Below are 21,039 nucleotides of genomic sequence, written 5' to 3' on the forward strand. Positions count from 1 at the left end.
CCAATGTTTCTCATCTTCTTCTTTCCAAAAGCTGACTTAGTTCTAACATAGCAAAATAAGGTGTGACATGTCAGCAGCGATTAAACTGAACACTAATCAGCATGGTGTGTTCTAACCTGTACTTCGTTTTTTGCTTTACATTGCACATTCCTATAAAAAGTGTTCAGCATCTCTTTATTTCTTCCATTTTCAGTATTGTGTAGGTTCATGGACTACTGAAATCCAGCTGAAAAGGACAGTTTTTTATGAACGTGAATTACTTTTGATTTCTAGATTTTAATTTGGTGGTTAATGAATTTGTTTATCCATAGTCTGGATTTTTAGTTTGACTTCATGCAGTGCTATTTTGTTGGCCAAATTACATTAGCTATGGAATGTCTAAAGCCGTGCAGTAGCAAGTAGAAGTGGTAGAATCATAGAAAATAAATCAAAAAAGCCTTCCCCCCACCAAATCATAACAAGTCCCCCCCTCGGCCCAGTTTTGGTGTATTAGCCCAGGGTGTGCTGCATCCATCGGTTCTGTGTCCCTTATGAGGGTGCCATGTGTCACCTGTCACTACTGAAGGGCATTTGTGAACTGTTTACAGCACTACTGTTGCTAATCCAGGGGCTCTGGGGCCGTGTACCTGCCCACCAGCTTTCTCACACTCCTGGAGTGGCTGTTCACAGCTGGTGACTCCATAGCAGTTCAGACGACAGAACAGGCTCAAGCTGTAGCTTAATTCAGATGGTGTGAGTGTTCTCAGTTTGTATAGTACTGAAGAGTCAGAGGCACTCGATACCTGAGTGCCCTGAGATCCCGAATGCTCCATTCCCAGCTCTGGGCCTGCCTTTCCTCCTGGTGCTTCTCCTCCTCTTATGCCATTGACTGTTTCCAGACACTTGCGTACCTAATTCTAAAATAGGTGAATTATTCTGAATTGGCTTCCACTGGGTCATGGCTTCATTATATGATTGTCAGTCCAGTTGAAGGACTCCTGAAAAATGGGAGAAATTGTGCATAATGTACATTCCAAGCTTAAATATCTGAGATTGAACTTGAATTGCAGTTCTCTGAACAACTGGGAACGCAGCTTGGTTGAATGGAGCCTAGCCAGTGATGCAGCAGGTACAACACCTCGTAAATGGTAACCAAGTGGCAAATCAGTTTTCATATTTTCAGTGAACTGTCAACACATGGTCTGCAAGCATGAGTTATTTGTGAATAGTTTTGTGTAATGTATACCTGCAGAATTTCACAAAATGTTCAAAGAGAGATGAAAGGTGAAATGCAGTGAATAAATTATTCATAACAAATTATTCACTAAGCTCAATTCATCACTGAGATGAGACAGAATTATTGACTGGCCATGGAAACAAAATTTCATTTCAGAGAGATGATATTAAAATATCGGTATGTTAGTGTAATTATGCTGTGCCTGTAAAGACTTTACTATTCTGCAGTAAAATATGCCTTGGGCACTGCTGCAAGATTGATATTCTCCAGGGCTAGTACACTGGATTTTTCCTTTAGCTACGTAATGGAATTTAGGTACACTATTGATCTCTTCCCATAGCGAGACAAATTTTTGCTTATTTCCTTTGCTTATAATTTGCTGATGGGCAAATACTGTGCTCAGCTGGATGGAATGAAGAGTGGTTAAACTGGAAGTGGTAGATGTGTGTTCTTTAAGCATTCTTCCTTGCCGGTCTACAGTGTCTGGAGTGTTCCTGTGACGTGAGAAGGAGGGTACCTTCTCTTACTGCTGACATGTTCTGCATATAAGCTCAAGGTCTGCTTCAGCTCTGTGCATTTGATGACCTGCACAGACATGTGAATAATCTTTTGGCCAGCAGGTTGGGAAAGAGTGGTTAAAATGTTGTCTCCGGTGCAGTTTCCATCGGATAGTAGATCTTAATGGATATTGTGAGCGTGTATTCATGTTTCTCCAGCCCAGGAGATGCTTCCTTTAGTCAACTCCTTAGGTTTTTAAAACATTTCCTCTTGATTTGCTTCTCAAGGTACAAAATGGATACTTGCATGTCTGCTGCAGCATGTGCTTGGTTACTAATTATTGGCATGACCCTAATACTCCAAGTCCTATATGAAGTCAATGTGTCATTGTGCTAGGAGCTGCATTTCTGAAAAAGACCTTGTATTTCCTTGAGCTGTTCTCTGTAGTAAAGTCTGTCCATGGGCTCTTAACACTGCAGTCCTCTTAAGCCATTGGTGTATTGAGCCATAATTCTTCTCCCCTCAGCCATGGTGTTTGTCCCTACTCTGTGAACTCCTCAATGTGGAGTCTGTCTTCTGCAGAAGGTTTTCATGGGATTGCTAAAGGGTACAACTATTCTTCCTATGAACTCCTTGCCTGAGGGACAGAACATGAGATAAAATGAGTTGTCTGATTTTAGCACCACAAATCTAGTAGTGAATCAATCCCAAGTAGTTAATTTCAGATCAGGACTTGAAATCGCTTTAATACTTCTTTGCTTTTTCTAGTTGTCCTGGGCTTATTTTCAAAATCATATATTAGAACTGCTGTTTATTCATTTCAGATGAGCGCATTTTGGTTTATACTGGAAGGCCCAATTTGTTCCACCCCAGTTAAAGATGTTGGCCTAAAAACGGTAAAGGGTCACATGGACTGCAGCAACATGTTTGATGCTGCTGTGTTAGCTGTAGCTTTGGCTGCGGTTACTGAATTGCTCTCACCAGTGATAGACAGTCTTCCAGCAAAAAGGGAGGCCTTTCAAAATGCTAATAAAAGCATTAGCACTCCATCATCATCATCTTGCAGAAAACAATGTCTAGATCAATCTATCTCCTTCTAAATCTTCAGAGAAACAAAATTTAAACTCATTTTGCCAAGGCCAAATGTCAATCATAAGAAAAAATCTATATGAAATTTTAATTGCAAGATGTTCAGTGCAAATTTAATGAGTGAAATAAGAGATCTGAGAATTCAAGCATACTCAGCTCATGCATAATGTTGACTTAAATTGGCTCTCTAGAGGTGCAGGGAATTGCGTTTTTAGAATTTACACACTGGTAGAGCAAATGTACTGGGCCCTGTAGGTTAAGGTCATAAATCAGAATCATTTAACTGCCTTTGAGTGATTGCTACAGACTATAATGGTTGGGAGAACTGGCTTCAGCTACAAGTGATCACTCTGCTTGGATTATTGAAATGCTGCTCAATATTCATAAATCAGTGATCATTAATCCCCCAAATAGTTCCTGTCAGCTTTCTAAATAAATTTCCTACTGGCTAATTGAGATTGAAGGAGACTAGCATGCACTGGTTTGGAATTAGGACAAATGAGCTGCTTTGTCTACCTAGGATCAGAAGTACATCTCTGGGGGAAATGAAACCATACTGGGTACATACATGGCTGCTGAAATTTTCCCATTTAAGCTCTAAACTGGAGAAGCCTTTCTTTGCAGGTTTTGCTCTCATGAGTTACAATGATTATAAAAAGACTTCTTTATTTTTTGATGATGAAGATATTTGTGTGCTGTGCATCAGAAGTAGCTAAGCTGTCAATGGGTGGTATTTCTCCCAGCGCAGAGCGCAGGTACAGAGAGACAAGGACCTGCAGCCCTGGAACTGCAGTGGGGTAAGGCACTTGTCTTAGTCTTCTCAGCAGTTGCAAGAAATTAAAATTCATAGCTTTGGTGTTGGGATGTAATTGACATGTTTTAGCTCAGTAGAAGTTTTTATTAGCTGCACACAGTAGTGTAGTTTAATGTTGTTTGCCACTGTAGCTGCTTATCTGCAATGGTCTCTCTTACCCCTCCTACAGTAGTTGTGAGGTGGGTTTGTAGACTTCCAACACTGAGGGTCTCTGAAAGTGGAATTCTGAACTGGAGGAGACCTGGTTTTGAGCCTGTGTCAGTGGTGGTTTCTGTGGGTCCTGGGCTCGGCACCACCTGTGTGTAACACCTGAGAGCACAGCCTGCTCCTTCCGTACAGAACTATGGCCCACGTGTTTGAAAAATGCCATCCTGGCCATCCTTGGCTCAGTCCCGGGGGTAGGGTTTTTTGTTGGCTCTCCCGAGGAGATGAGGATGCTGTGCCAATGCCAGCTGTCTGTCTGCTCTTCCTGCCCACTGGCAATTTTGACCCACATGGGACAGTTTCCACCAAATGTAACGGGGCAGGAAAGGGCTTAAAACGATCAGGTTCCTACAACTGGGCAGGAAGAAAAAAAGTCTCATGCTAATCCACTGACAAGGAAAAGTGGTCCTTACCCCACAGGAAACTCTGGTTTTCCACCAGGCTCCTCACAGAACCCCTCGTTTTTTCTGTTGTACCATTGAAATGTTGCTGTTGCCATGGGCTTGGAGAGCATGTATTTTTAAAATAAGTCTTATTGTTTAAACACTGCTCCTCTCTCATAGTTTCCATCTTCTGTCCATTTCATTTATGTGTGTACTTACTTCTAGGAAAAAAAAAAGAAAAAAAAAAAGGCAATATTTAGTGAAGAGCAACAGAAACATTGCAATGGTATTTATAGGTGCTAGACATGATGATTTACCATATCAAAAGTCACGGAGGAAAGGAGAGATGCTGGTGCCTTGTTGGTATTATCTCAGAATATCTCTTATTAATAAGATTTATGAGAAGATGAGCTTGAGAGAAGGATTTTTTTTTTCATCTATTTCTTAAATGCAGGACTTAAACCATAACTGATGTATATCTAGATTCCTGTCGTATCAGGACCACTAGAGCTCCAGGTAAAAAGCTAACTGCATCAAAAAGCCATACTTAATTTGACTAAGCAATTATTTTTGAAACATGTATGGAAGTGTTCTTATTGCTGTTGCAACCTGTCCTTTTAGTGCTGTCAGCACTGATCAACACTGACACGGGATGTTAACATAAGTTCCTTTAGATACACTGCTAGTTACAAATAAAGTTTAGGGTGTGATGAAGAAGTTTGAGGGGAAAACTCCACCTTTTGTCTTTCTTTCATTGCTGTTCCACTTGTATTAGCTCCAGCCCAAACCTTCCATTCCTGGCTGCTCTGCTAAAATGTAAATGACCACCCTGTTAGACAGCTACACCTTGGGATGGAGCAACCCCCTCATTGGCTGGCATCAGCTGATGTTGTATCGCCCTGAAAGAAGCTTTTAAATCCTGGTTAACATTGCAGTTCCTTCTGCTGTGAATGTATTTTCTTCCTATTACAGGCACTTCCATGTAGTACAAGGTCCCAGAAATGTTTATATTTTATATGATATCATTACTTAATTGCTTTGCTCGGTGTTGCAGTTTGGTTAGTGATAAACTGTAAATACGCTTGTAATCTCTTAAGCTTCTTGAGTCATAAAATGAGAAGTATGCTGTGATCCTGTCTTGTCCAGGGTGGCTTGTACAGGCTTTGGAAAGCATTGCTTCGCTGCTGGGATTGGTGGTGCAGCGTGGAAATGGTACCTTGTGCTGCTGGTGAATTCTGACTGACTGTGGGTAAGTAGACCCTCTGGACGTGACCTGAGACTTGCACTGTACTAGGTGCTGTCTGAATTTAGATCAAAAAGGTGCTCTGAACTTCAGTTTGCAATTAAAATAGAAAGCAAAAGACACCTAGTAGGCACACTGAGAAGCCACAGGTGAGGTGTTTTTTTGCTTTTTCTTCCCTGTTGGTGCTGCAGAGGTATAGCTCCACCTGTACAGTTCTTCTGTAGCGCTCTCACTTAATTTCCTTTCTTTAAAACCATGTTGTTGTATGTGACCAGGTCATCATGGCTGATGCCAGGAGTAGAAATAAGCCTTAGGCTTTAATAATCTGGAATGGGACCAGATTGCATTGCTTGTGTGAAGCCTGCAGTGCACTGTCTGTGTCTGCTCCCCAGATGAGCAGGGACAGAATGTTTGGGGAAAACGAGCTTCCTTCAGGCAGGCTCAGGTGGCTCTGTTTGTGATACAAGAGGCAGTAAGCAGGAAAGTGATGCATAAAAACTCCTGCCACTGGAGGAGCATTGCTCAGTGTTTCCAAGCCTGGCTTGTCAGATGTGGGAGGAGAAGGTGAAGGTGTATGGAGTATCTGATCAGAAATAGGACAGCAGGACTGCTGAGGCCCAGGCTCAGTTTCTTGTTGGCCTAAATACCACCTACACCTTTTGTGACTTGTCAGTAGTTGGAGCAAAGCAGCCTTGGTGAAGGCTGGGAACTTAGTTCATGCAACCATGGCGTGCGCTGTTGAGCTCTGCTTTCACTGCTGTCTTCTAGTTTGACATAAGCTTGAGATTCCTTTGACTTGGCCACCACTCTTACACCCTGTTCAGTCCCACAGGCAACCTCTCAAGCGAGGCAAGTGACAAGGGGGCTTTTTGGTTTTCAGCCTCATTTTCTAAGTATGTTGGAACATACAGTATTACATTTCTAAGTCTGTTGGAACTTGGTTGGAATAGAGGTGTAGAAGACAAAAAGGACAATGTCATTGCGAAGTTTTTCCAAGTGTTTGTTTGCATTAACTTTTCAATGTGGATAGCTCCAACTGTGTTGTTTGCAATTACTCATTTACTTTTAACCTTTTTGTACACATGCAACTACCTGTATCTGGCTGTAAGGCTTTTCTTATTTTTATTTCCATTGCTATGCCTCCAGTTCTTACTTCCTTCTGCGATTGCAGTGTTTTTTCTTGACTGTGGTTTCATAGAGGTTGGCATCAATAGGGAACACACACTAAACTGAAACAAGGATATTCTCATATCTGCATTTGTCATGCTGATTTGCCACTGCTTCCCCCTTGTACTGTGAAACTGGTTGTGAAGTGATAAATAACCAAACCTTGTTATGTCTTGTAAATAGTCTAATCCCATTGTCATGTCAGATCCTCTAATCTTGATCCAAATTTTGTCTGTTGATCTAATTAGGTTTTTCATTTGTTCCTTATAAATTTCTCACTCTTGGAGTTGCTGGGGTGGCTTTTGAGACTGCTGAGGTGGAATGATCCATACAGTTCCTTGTGGCTTTAAACAGAAACATCTGTCAGAAATGAGCAATTTGTTGGCACAGTTTAGCAGTGAGTGAATTTGTGTGTCACAGCACTGCTCCTGCTCTGGTGAGGCTGAAGTCGATGAGAGATGTTCCTGGGGACTGCAGAGCCTGCAGAGACCAGTTCTCTGTTCCTGGTCTGCAGGAAGCATTGTGCTCTCTGGTGACCTTCATAGGAAAATGAAAAGTCCAGATGGATGATACTGACTCATTTTCATTCTTTGTTCATGTTTCCTTCCTTTGCTTTTTTGGAGAGGAGACTTCAGCATTTTATTCTTGCTGGCTAAAGATGAACTTTAAATTTGATTTTTTTTTATTTTCAAAGTCATCAGGGACTTTTGCTGAAGTGTAGAGCTACGAGTTCACATACTGTCCTGAACAGAGATGATCTCTGTAAATTAGAATCTAACATCTAACTTAAACTGATCTGGGAGGAGGGTACTCATTTTCAGGATCTGTGTGAGAACTTTATATATACATACATACATAAATTAAACAAAATGTCTGTTTCTTTTTGTCAGCTTACGTTGCATCATGCCAGCTATCCTTAAACAGTATGGTTTCGAGGGAAATTCCTTCTTTGGCACTGAGTCTGTCACTGTTTAAGCCAGTGGCAGCACTTCACTGATTTAAGAGTGTGTGATGGTTTCAGTCTAGGCCTTCCTGGAAACCAGCTTGTAACCAGGAAGGAACTAGGAAGGTGACCAAGGAAGTATTCCATGCTATTCCTTTACGTAACCTAGGGTATAAATAAAGCATTGATAAGAGAGTTCGCTCTCTTTTCTTCCGGCGAGGTTGGAGAACGGTGGTCCCTGTCTGGGCCTGGCTTATCTGGAGCTGAGGCCTACAGTAACTGCTGTTATCAGCCACGCGTGAGGGGGGAGTGCTGGGCCGTGTCCAGACGTACTGCTTTCTTTCAAGGGAAGTGGTGAGCTCTTGCCAATTCTTCAGCTTTGCTGGGTTTTTAGACTGTGTAGATCTGTTTTATTATTTGTCCCTTTTCACCCTATTTTTATCCTTTTCCCTTCTCCCTTCCCCCCTCTTCCCTTCGACTTCGGGAAGCTATTTGGGGTCATAGATTCATATATATATAATTCTCATTGTATATCTCTGTTTTATACATAATATATATATATTTTTGCTAGAACTTTGGCTGCCTGGTTTTTCGGTTTTTTTCCTTCCCTCTCTGGGAAGGAGACCCTGTTGTCGAGTTTCGGAGATTTGGCAGGAAGCCAACTCCAAACTTGCACAACAATTTTGGTGTCAGGAGTGGGATATTTTGGTTAAGCTTGGCCTGTTTTGAAAACATTGTCCGGGAAGACAGCCAAGCTCGGTGTTATTTTTCAAACCAAATCTATTGTTTTGGGAACAGGTCTGGGAACACTGCCAGAGTCTGGGAAAGCAGCCAAGAAAACTTTGTTTATATAAACAAAGGGTTGTTTTAAGAACAAGAAGAAATAATAACAACAACAATGGGTAGTGCTGGCTCTACCTTCATCAGCAACTACCACAGGAACTCTGTAGGTGGCCCTAACAACGACCCCAAAATTGGCATTGCTCGACGGTCCTATAGGGCAAGGGCTCTTCTTTTAAAGACCATCCTACCTATTTCCTTGCTGATTTTAGCAATGTTTGTGCCCGTTCTGAGTTATCCCATAGGGAAACGTCCACGCCCAGAGGACCAATGTTGCCAGTACTTTTCTTTTCGTAATCTCGACATCAAAGGCCTGGTAAAGGAGATCCCCATGGTTACGATTGGACCCAATTATTATCTAAATTGTGTGGCAACCATGCTGTTATTAATGAAGATAATGGAAGTGTTGCTTAAAATTGGAAGAATGGTGTTGTATTGCTTTCCCTGTTGCAGGAAAGATCGCACCTCAAAGGAGATCGCTGGAACTTTGGAAAGGGCTGCGGACAGGCCAGTCCCCGGGTGGCACGGAGCTTGGGTAGATTTTGGTAAATTAGTAGGAAGTGTGTCACCTCCCATTAATTGGGAGTTCACACCGGAACAGATGTTTGATTCCGGTGAGATGGCCCGTTGTCTAACAGAAGGGTGCTTCTCCTACAAGGATCCGAACATGCGATTCTCTGCTTTGTGCTGGGGCCTGGCTAATGCTTATCGAGCTGCTGTAGACCACTTTCAAAAGGTTAAGGTCAACACAGAAACCCAAACCACGCCACCTGAAACCAGTGATATCCCTGTTAAGTCCACAGAAGTCGGGGTCCAAACACAACTTAAAGTCAATACCATTTCTACTAAGTCTACTAGAACTGGGACTCAACCTAAAATCCGGAAAGTCATTGTTGCCCCCATTAAGAAGAAGAAGACGTGGGTAAGGGAGATCAAAGAACTTACAGAGCCATCCCCGCTACCGGAACACATAGAAGAAGAAGAAGAAAAAGAAGAAGAAGGAACAGAGGAACCTATTCAAACCATGCAGGAAGTAGTTGACGAAGGAGCGACAGCAACAGATGAAGAAGTGGCTACAAGCGAGGAAGGAGCGGCAGCAATGATCGAAGGAGCGACTGCGAGAGAGGAAGAAGTGGCTGTGACCGAGGAAGGAGCAATTGCAACAGAAGAAGCAGCTGCCGGAGAGGAAGAAACAGTTGCAAGGGAAGGAGCACGCCCAAAAGAACTAGGGGCGCGTCCAAAGGAAAGCAGAGTAGTATCAAGAGAAAGGAAGGCAACAGTACAAACGGCCCGTGGTATATTGTCACTTGATGATTTATACCCTGACTACACATTCAGTGTTACAAAAGATGCAAAGAAAGGGCCAAAGTATCCCCCTCAACCTGAGAGAGAATCATTTCTTCCCCTTCAGACCCAACCTTCTCTTGGAGGTGTGGATGATTGGAGGAAGCCCTTATCTTGGCACCCGAGAGACTACTCGCTACCTCCACCGGCTGGGTATCGTGAACGACATAGAAGTCCATCTCCACGACGTGAACGACATAGAAGTCCATCTCCACGGCGTGAACGACGTAGAAGTTCATCTCCGCAGCGTGAACGACGTAGGAGTCCGTCCCCACGGTATGAAAGGCGTAGAAGTCCATCTCCACGGTATGAACGGCGTAGAAGTCCATCTCCACGCCATGAACAACATAGAAGCTTATCCCCACGGCATGCCCAGTCTCCACCTCCACGTGAGAGATACAGAGAGGAGGCAGGAGCGGTTCCACGTAGGAGCGGAAGAGTAAAGAGGGAGGTGGAAAAGATTCTACGTGGGAGAGATGGACAAGAAATAATGCGAGAAAGCGAAATTACACAATCACTGACCACAAGAGAGCTTAGAGATTTACGGAGAGATTATATGCGCTTGCCTGGTGAACAAATCCTCGCCTGGCTGGTGCGATGCTGGGACAAGGGAGCTGATAGTCACATAATTGAAGGTGACGAAGCACGACAACTAGGATCCATTGCCCGAGACCCTAAGATAGAACAAGAAATGGGAAGGGAGAAAGCGGCATCCAGTCTTTGGCTCCGAATTCTTCATGCTGTGAGGGCGAAATACCCGTTTAAGGAGTCCCTGAAGAGTTCTTTGAGAAGGTGGAGGACTGCGGAAGAAGTCATCCAATACCTACGGGAATTGGCCATGCAGGAGATTGTCTACTCTGATCCAGAATATTATGACATCCAAGTTCCCGAGAATGTTCCTTGCACACAACCAATGTGGAAAAAGGTAATTCAAGGTGCCCCTAAACCGTATAGGTATTGCTTGATAACCGCATATCATCCAAAGATGGATGAACCAAGTGTGGACACCATGTGCACTTGGATGAGAAGCATTGAGGAAAATCTGGAAGACCCCTTCGACCCTCTATACCGACACCCCTATGATAGGGAAAGAATGGAGAGAGATTATGAATACTACAGATATGAAGACGACCTTAGAGACAGAGATGACAGAAGGTATAGAGATTACAGAGAGAGGCCGATGGAACGGTCACGGCGGGATCGACGCAGACAACCTCGACCTAGACCTCGATCCTGGTCTCGATCTCGCTCACGATCTCCATCATTCACGCGTCGAAGGAGAGAAAACCCCAAGCATTGGTCACGTAACCAATTATGGGCATACCTCCGTAGTAAAGGAGAAAACATGAAGAATTGGGACGGTGAACCCACTTCCAAGCTTGCCGCTAGAGTGAGAGAGCTGAAGCAAAAGGACACGGACAAGAAAGTTGTCTACGTAGTAGATGCAGACTTCTTGGAGAAGAAACTGCGATCGCCAAGGCACAAAAAGAGAGAGGTCCGCTTTGACGATGGCAAAAAGGCCTCTAAGAAGTCAAAGTCCGACGATGAATACTCTGATCAAGACCAGTAGAGGGGCCCTGCCTTCTGCCAGGAGAAGGAGAGGGACCAAGAAGATAATCGAGTTTACTGGGCTGTGTGGGTTCGATGGCCTGGCACATCGGATCCTCAGAGATACCGGGCCTTGATAGATACTGGAGCCCAGTGTACTTTAATGCCTTCGGAGCATAAGAGTACCGAGACTGTGTCCATTTCTGGAGTGACAGGAGGGTCTCAAGAGTTGTCAGTGGTGGAGGCTGACATGAGCTTGACAGGAGACCAATGGGAAAAGCATTCCATTGTGACGGGGCCAGAAGCCCCTTGCATTCTCGGCATGGACTACCTGAGAAGAGGATACTTCAAGGACCCAAAAGGGTACCGGTGGGCTTTTGGAGTAGCCACAGTGATTGAAGAGGAGTCCAAGCAATTGTCTACCCTTCCTGGCCTCTCAGAAGACCCTTCCATTGTAGGACAACTGCAAGTTAAAGATCAAGAAGTGCCAATAGCCACGACAACTGTACATAGACGACAGTATCGGACGAATCGAGACGCTGTGATCCCTATCCATAAGATGATCCGGAAGTTGGAGAGCCAAGGGGTGGTCAGCAGAACCCATTCACCCTTCAACAGCCCCATTTGGCCTGTACGTAAGTCTGATGGTGAATGGAGATTAACCGTGGACTATCGTGGCTTGAATGAAGTCACGCCGCCATTGAGCGCTGCTGTACCAGACATGTTGGAGCTCCAGTATGAGCTGGAGTCCAAGACAGCAAAGTGGTACGCCACCATTGACATCGCAAATGCATTTTTCTCCATTCCCTTAGCAGCGGAGTGCAGGCCACAGTTTGCTTTCACCTGGAGGGGCGTTCAATATACCTGGAATCGACTGCCCCAGGGGTGGAAGCACAGTCCAACCATCTGCCATGGACTGATTCAGGCCACGCTAGAGAAGGGTAAGGCTCCAGAACATATCCAATACATTGATGACATCATTGTATGGGGGGACACAGCAGAAGAAGTGTTCAAGAAAGGACAGAAGATCATTCAGATTCTCCTCGATGCTGGTTTCGCCATCAAGAAGAGCAAGGTCAAGGGACCTGCCCGAGAGATCCAATTCCTAGGGGTGAAATGGCAAGATGGACGACGTCAGATACCAACAGACATAATCAACAAGATTGTAGCAATGGCTCCGCCCACAAACAAGAAAGAGACCCAAGCTTTTCTGGGAGTAATAGGCTTTTGGAGGATGCACATCCCAGAGTACAGTCAGATTGTGAGCCCTCTTTACTTTGTGACCCGTAAAAAGAACAATTTCCAATGGGGTCCTGAACAACAACAAGCTTTCAGGCAAATCAAGCAAGAAATTGCACATGCCGTGGCTCTTGGACCAGTCAGAACGGGACCAGATGTAAAGAATGTGCTCTACACTGCAGCTGGAGATAAAGGTCCCTCCTGGAGCCTCTGGCAAAAGGTGCCTGGCGAGACAAGAGGGCGACCACTGGGTTTCTGGAGCCGAAGCTACAGAGGTTCTGAGGCCAATTACACCCCTGTGGAGAAGGAAATCTTAGCAGCCTATGAAGGCATACGAGCAGCTTCAGAGGTAATTGGTACTGAAGCACAGCTCTTCCTGGCATCCCGATTACCAGTGTTGAGCTGGATGTTCAAAGGGAGGGTGCCCTCTACACATCATGCCACCGACGCCACGTGGAGCAAGTGGATTGCTTTGATTACGCAACGTGTCCGTATCGGGAACTCGAATCGTCCTGGCATTTTGGAAATCATAACCAATTGGCCTGAGGGTGGGAACTTCAGTCTGGCAGAAGAAGAAGAAGAGCCAGTGAGTCGAGCTGAAGAAGCTCTGCCATATGATAAGCTGCCAGATGAAGAAAGACGCTATGCCCTTTTCACTGATGGTTCCTGCCGTATTGTAGGGAGGAGCCGGAAGTGGAAAGCAGCTGTTTGGAGTCCCACCCGACGAGTGTCGGAAGCCACTGAAGGTAAAGGCGAATCGAGTCAGTTTGCGGAACTCAAAGCGGTCCAATTGGCCCTAGATATCGCAGAGAGAGAAGGATGACCAAGGCTCTACCTGTACACCAATTCGTGGATGATAGCCAATGCCCTATGGGGATGGCTAGACCAGTGGAAAAAGATGAATTGGAGGCGTAGAGGGAAACCCATCTGGGTTGCTGATCTGTGGCAAGACATCGCTGCCAGAGTGAAGAAACTAAATGTAAGAGTCCGCCATGTGGATGCCCATGTGTCCAAGAAGCGAGCTAATGAGGAACATGCTAATAACGAACAAGCAGACCGAGCTGCACAGGTCAAGGTCTCGCAAGCAGACCTAGACTGGCAGCAGAAGGGAGAGTTGTTCCTAGCTCGATGGGCTCATGATGCTTCAGGTCATCAGGGCTGAGACGGCACTCATAGATGGGCACGAGACCGAGGGGTGGATTTAGCGAAAGATATTATCTCTCAGGTTATCCGTGACTGTGAAACCTGTGCTGCTATCAAGCAGGCAAAAAGGTTTAAGCCCCTGTGGTATGGTGGACGTTGGGAGAAGTATAAGTATGGAGAGGCCTGGCAGGTTGATTACATCACATTGCCACAGACCCGCCAAGGTAAACGCTATGTGCTTACCATGGTGGAAGCAACCACCGGATGTTTGGAAACATATTCGGTACCGCATGCAACAGCCGGAAACACCATCCTAGGCCTTGAGAAGCAGGTCCTGTGGAGACATGGCACTCCAGAGCGAATTGAGTCAGACAACGGGACTCATTTCAAAAACAGTCTAGTGGCCACTTGGGCACAGGAGCATGGTATTGAATGGGTATATCACATTCCATATCATGCACCTGCTGCAGGAAAAGTAGAAAGGTGTAATGGACTGTTGAAGATGACTCTAAAGGCACTAGGTGGGGGAACTTACAAAAATTGGGACAAGAATTTAGCCAAGGCCACCTGGCTAGTCAACACCCGAGGCTCTGTCAACCGAGCTGGTCCTGCCCAAGCAGAGTCCCTCCACACTGTAGATGGAGACAAAGTTCCAGCGATCCATCTAAAAGGTATGTTAGGTAAGGCCGTTTGGATCACTCCTCCCTCAGGCCAAGACAAACCCATTCGTGGGATTGTCTTTGCTCAAGGGCCTGGATATACCTGGTGGGTTATGAGGAAGGATGGAGAGATCCAATGTGTGCCTCAAGGAAACCTAAGCCTGGGGAAAAACTAATTCTGTGCCTTGAGTTGTATTTTACAGGAGACCACACACCAGATGGAAAAAAGACCCGAACAAAGCTGATACGACAATCCAAGGATGGCCGATGATGACACAGCCCAAACCAATAAGCCAGCCCTAAACCGGAACTGTGATTATGACGAAAGGGCCAAGAACACAAATCGAGTTGCTGGTGGTGCTGATCTTCAATGACAGACGACAGCCTTCGAGAAAAAATAAACATGGACTATATATGTATATATGTATATGTGCGGGATAGAGACAAACACAATATACAGGTGTTACGTAAAGAAATAGTATGGAATAAGGGGTGGAGAATGTGATGGTTTCAGTCTAGGCCTTCCTGGAAACCAGCTTGTAACCAGGAAGGAACTAGGAAGGTGACCAAGGAAGTATTCCATGCTATTCCTTTACGTAACCTAGGGTATAAATAAAGCATTGATAAGAGAGTTCGCTCTCTTTTCTTCCGGCGAGGTTGGAGAACGGTGGTCCCTGTCTGGGCCTGGCTTATCTGGAGCTGAGGCCTACAGTAACTGCTGTTATCAGCCACGCGTGAGGGGGGAGTGCTGGGCCGTGTCCAGACGTACTGCTTTCTTTCAAGGGAAGTGGTGAGCTCTTGCCAATTCTTCAGCTTTGCTGGGTTTTTAGACTGTGTAGATCTGTTTTATTATTTGTCCCTTTTCACCCTATTTTATCCTTTTCCCTTCTCCCTTCCCCCCTCTTCCCTTCGACTTCGGGAAGCTATTTGGGGTCATAGATTCATATATATATAATTCTCATTGTATATCTCTGTTTTATACATAATATATATATATTTTTGCTAGAACTTTGGCTGCCTGGTTTTTCGGTTTTTTTCCTTCCCTCTCTGGGAAGGAGACCCTGTTGTCGAGTTTCGGAGATTTGGCAGGAAGCCAACTCCAAACTTGCACAGAGTGGCACTGGGGCAGTGAGGAGGGGGAGTTTGTCAGTGTATTTGTTTCCTTAGGCCACAGCTCTCAAGGGAACAGCAGGAGTCACCAGGCAAGGGGCTTTAGTTTGTGGATGTTTTAAATTAAGCTGTGGTCACAGGCCTGTTCATAAACCTGCAAGGAAAAGCAAATGCAATTTCATTGTAATCCTGTTTGTTGCAGAGACACTACAGAACGCTGCACTCAGCTGCTGGGGCAGCAGCCTTCCTGGGCTTGAAATGGCTCATGTGGGTTACTGGAAGCGTCTGCTGTGTGCCCACAATGCAAGGGGTGTAGAAGAAACAAAATGCTGCTCTGTTGGGGCTGAGACATGAGCCCATACAAACCCTGCTGAGAGCTCAGACGGGAGCAGCCCAGACACGTGTGACCACCAGGCAGCAGCATGGGAGGTAGTTGCAGGAGGCTATTTGGCAGAGCAGTGACAGGAGATTGATAAGATTGCTGCCGGAATTTGTTATTAGTATTTACGTATCCGAGTAGTCTGCTATGTGTTGGAGTAGTTGTACTGCATCTCCTACTAAATACAGGCAGTGTAAACTGAAGTTGGATGGGACCTGTGGTATGTGAAGTGTAGTCTCCCCATGAACTGGCAGCAATGCTTTCATCCTGTTTGGGTGGGGCTGCCTGCCCCCCTGCACAAACTCATCACAGAGTCACAGAATATGCCGAGTTGGGAGGGACCCACATCGAGTCCAACCCTGAGCCCTGCACAGGCCCAGCCCCAAGAGTCACCCCCTGTGCCCCAGAGGATCAGCCAAACCCTCCCTGAGCTCTGGTAGTCTTGGGGCTGTGCCCACTGCCCTGGGGAGCCTGGGCAGTGCCCAACCAGCCTCTGGGGGAAGAACCTTTGGCTGAGATCCAACCTGAGCCTGCCCTGACACAGCTCCAGCCATTCCCTGGCTGCTGTCCCTGGTCCCCCCCGAGCAGAGCTCAGTCCCTGCCCCTCCTCTGCCCCTGCCCAGGAAGGTGGAACTGCACTGAGGTCTCCCCTCAGTCTCCTCCAGCTGAACACACCAAGTGCCCTCAGCGTCCTCACACGGCTTCCCCTCAGGGCCTTTCCCCATCTTCACTGCCCTCATGGGAGCTCATTTATTGTTTGCACCACGTTTCAGTCCAGATAGTGATTTTTATGTCATTCTACACTAATTAGGCATGTTATCTCTAATCTTTTGTGGCTGTTATGAAAGGAGGAGGAGAACTGATGGATAATACCTATAGGTTCAACATTAGATTCTCTTTAGAAGTCCAATTATCACTCATGGGAGACTGCACATGCACAAAAAACATATGTTATTTTAATGTGTAAATCAATAAAGCTGCCTTGTTTTTTTCTGGTTTTATTCCAATATTGATGGGATCTCTAAAAGTCTTTTTGAAAAACGGCATCCTATCTATCTTGAGTTTTCAGTAGGAAGGATAGATCAATTTCTTTGGGAAGGTTCTGAAAGAGTATAGAACAAACAGATATGATCAGTGATTCTGAAAACTTGTAAGTATTGATGGTTTCCAGCCAGGGCCTTGTATGCTTCTGAAATATGTGCTGAGCCAGCTGTGAGCTGTGCTCTGGTTAAATGCCAGCCCCACCTGAAACCAAAAGGCCTGGGATATTCAGAGTTCAGGATGGTCAATGCAATCATTCCTTCTGACTTGAAACCTTCCCTGCCTTTGACTTTTTAGTCAATGTTTATTTCAATAAGGGAGGAGGGAAGAAAATAATACTAATATAAAAAACCCCCAGGGTATTGGGGAATAGGAAAAGAAACTAAACCAGCCTTGTAAAATTACTTTCTCTCTTGGTTCTGCATGATGGCAGATTTTGCTGTTGAACAACATGGCGCCCTCAGAAGTAAAAGGAAAAAAGAGCATCCGTACAGAGGAGTCCCCAGGATGTGTGTGTGTGGGGAGCTGTTCTCAGTAAAAGGGACCATAATGATTATATTTCTGAAATGACTGAGACTAATAAATGTGGATATGTAAAAAGAAAGGATTCTTTTTTTGTTGGTCCATTGAGGAGGGCTATAATTTTTTTATGTTTAAGCTCTGATCAGAAGTTGAAGTGACATGAAATCAGAATTGAAATACAGCTCTGTGGAATACTTTGTCAGTAGGAAAAAAAATGCATATGATAAAGCTACTGAATTTTTGGCATCAATTACAACACCATCTTGTGAGCACTGGCTAGAGACATTTTTGCCCAGGTTTAAGCAGCATTGTGCTCTAAATGAATGGAGAATTTCAGATAACTGCATTTCCCTTTTCTGTTCCAAGTATGTGTGAGTATTCTGCAGGGCTTTTATTCAATTGAATTGTAATCAGAGTCAGTCATTACTTTGCTGCTTGGAAAGATAATTCCTAGGAATGAGAAATTAGGGTGAAATTCATTCTGCAAGTTTAGAGCTCTTAAGCCTACCAGATTTTTCAGGATGTTTCACAGCTTGGTTCCAGTGCATATTTGAGAAGTGTAAATACCCTCCAGCCTAAACAGAAATGGTCAGAGCTAGGGCCCAGGGCACTCTGAGTTCTGGTGTCTCCTGGTTGCAACTGGTGTTATGGTGTATATTATTTTTTTGAAGGACACAAAAGCCAAACCCCAAAGATCTCACAGACCTAGGACTGTGGTCAAATGTGGTGCCTGATAAAATAAAACACTTGATGTTGCACAATTCCACCTTGGATAGCATTTTTGAATGAAATTACACAGTGACACTCCTGGAGGTGTTCAGCTCTGTGCTGGTGTGTTCCGCAGCTGAGGATCATGGTGTACAACAGCTACACCCTGACTGGCCTCCCAAGAACTGAAAGAGCTTCTCAGATCCAAACTTCCATGTGATTCCAGAACCTGGAAGTCCCTGTAGAGTCTGAAGGCAGACATGGGTGTCATGGGTGCAAGTGTGCCCAGCTGGATGGACTCCTCAAGCAAGTAGCTGTGTTGTAAGAAGAGTGTAATAGGCAGCACAGTGTCTGGGGATCTGCACGAGAGGTGGATGTATGGTGTTGTGTGCTTGTCACAAGCTGAGCAAGAGGTCTTACCTTAAGGTAAGAGGAAGGTACGTTTGCTTCCAGCCCTGAACTGACTGACTTGACTAACTCAGAAGACAAAGGAGACCAGATTCTCACCTGTGCTTGGGGCAGGAGGAGGGACCTTCCTCTTCCCCCCTGCAGTGCCCTTAGGAAAGAGATACAATGCCCTGGGACTGGAGAATGAGGAGAGAGCGAGCAACAGGCAAGTCCCAGAAAAGGCCAACTGTGCAAAGTTGATCCAGCCATCTACCCCATTGGAACTGGTGCTTTAGGGGGTTAGTGATTGGAGACTTCCTGATGAGAGGCCCCATTTGTCATCCAAACAGTGTCTCTGGAGAAGTCTACCTGCTGGGAGCTTATATCTGTGATGTCACTGAGAGGCTGCCGAGGCTCGTCAAGCCATCAGACTGTCACCTGTTCCTGCTATTCCAGATAGGGTTGAATGACACTGCAAAGAGATGACTCAGAAATATCAAGGGAGACCTCCCTTGGAACAAAGTTCAAGGAGTCCGGAGGTGAGGTTCTACTCCATCTTCCTAGTTAGAGAAGAGGATTTGAGAAAAAGGAGGTGAATTGAGCAGGTGAAAGACTGTCTGCATAGCTGGTGCCATGCTTAAGGTCTTGTATTTTATGATTTTGGGCATACCTTCTGTAACAGGGAAGGGACTAAGTTAAGGGAAAAACACAGGTTCGAGAGATTCTGGAACGTGAATAAACCAAACACCGTTGCTAGTTGGCAAAAATAATAGCTATTTATTAGGAAAAGGTGGCAAACAAGGAAACAGGGAGAAAATAAAACAGGCGCCTGAGGGAAAAGGATTGGGGCGGAGGAAAAAGTGCATAAAAGACCCTAGAAAGAAGGCTTTCCCCCCCCACACTCACCCAGGTGTCACCTGTAAACAAGTCTTACCCATCCTAACCCATAATGAAGTCCCTCTGCAGCAGCTCCGAGTTCATGGGGGGTGGCAGGCTCCCACTTCAAGCAGGCGTCCCCGCTGAAAGCAACTTGGTCCATCGTGAAGAGCCGGCCACCCCCAAAGACATGAGTCTGCCTTTTTAAAGTTTATTGAGAGCACCTACCCCGGGGAGGTGTGGCCAGCACCGCCCCGTCAGGGGCTCCCAATCCCACCCCTTCTGTTGTGTAAGTGCACCCCTCCTGCGCGTGCGTGAGCACCTTGGAAATCCCCTGACGCAGGCGCAGTGATTTGGGGGGGGTCTTCCCAATTGAGTCTGGGGGATGGCCTTCAGCACCATCATCATCACTTTGTCCTCCAACTGCCCCTGACGAGCAATTGACCAATCACAACAGACCAATTAAAACAGTTTACACAGAAGCTCTCCCTCCAAGGCCAAGTTCACTGCTTTATCAGGAGACTTGGCAGGAGAAAATATAAACTAACTGCAGGTGGCTAAGGCCAAACACAGACCAAAAAATAATATCCCAACTTCGTCCCGATACACCTTCAAGAAACTGGGCCTGTGGACAATGTATGGTCTGAGCTGGCCAAGTGGAGCATAAGTGTCCTGGGCAGCAAACAGGCTGGACTTATCAACAGAGCCTTAAACTACATCTAAAAAAGATTCAAACTTTCAATTCCTTTTCTATTTATAATATCTACTGTAACTTCCTTTCTATTCTGGCTTAAACAGACTTTAAATTTTGAAATCATTATAATGCCTCAGTTACTGCAACAAACAGATATCGCACAGCTCAGACTCATCTCACATCCTGACTGTGGGAGCAGGCTGAGAAGAACAGCAAAGAGCTGGTGCTGTGCTCATCGTGTCAGAGGCTGTCTCAGTTTAATGAGACTGAAGGGTTTTGCTAAGGAGCATGAGTTATGAGGAAGACCAAGCTCCTCCCTCCAAGCAACTCTAAATCTGAAATTAAGAGGCTACAATTGAGCAAGTATGGAGAAAGAAAAAAAGATAACAGCCCTTTATTAAAAGATATATGTGTATTGGCAGAAGAGCAAAAGAACACAAAAACAACTAAACAATAATTCCATATCTGAAGTTCCCCACAAAAGAGCCCAGTTCGGTACTTTCCACCTTTTGGTGCAATTCCAACTGCAACCAGCAGGGGGCGCTGTGGGAGCACCGCAGTGCTCGGTGTTGGCCAGCAGGGGGCGCTGCGGGCCCCAGTGCGCGATGGAGATTCCCCCCCCACCGAGAAGGGAAGGGGAGAAGGGGAAAAAACCACCCCAAACTCTTTCCCACAGACTCACACTGTCAGCGGCTGCCTGTGGCCGGGACTCCCCCAAAGGTTCCTTCCCAGAAGGGCCAAGCCTCTCCGATAAAATCTGAGCTAGTCCAGGCTGGGGGCAGAACAGGGCGCAGGGGAATGGAGGTGAACCGGGTCCAGAAGCAGCCAGATGACCTGGCCAAAACCAAAACGAACCACGGAAAAAATCCCTCCACACACCCCCCTTCCCTGAGTCAGGGCAAAAGTGAAGTGACTGCCGTTTTCCGAAGAGAGGAAAAAAAAACCTCACCTCCACCCTCCCAGTCTTCTGACAGCCATCAGTCAGGAATGCA

The sequence above is a fragment of the Pseudopipra pipra genome, chromosome 21, assembly GCF_036250125.1.
Source record: "Pseudopipra pipra isolate bDixPip1 chromosome 21, bDixPip1.hap1, whole genome shotgun sequence".
NCBI classification, from domain to species: Eukaryota; Metazoa; Chordata; class Aves; order Passeriformes; family Pipridae; genus Pseudopipra; species Pseudopipra pipra.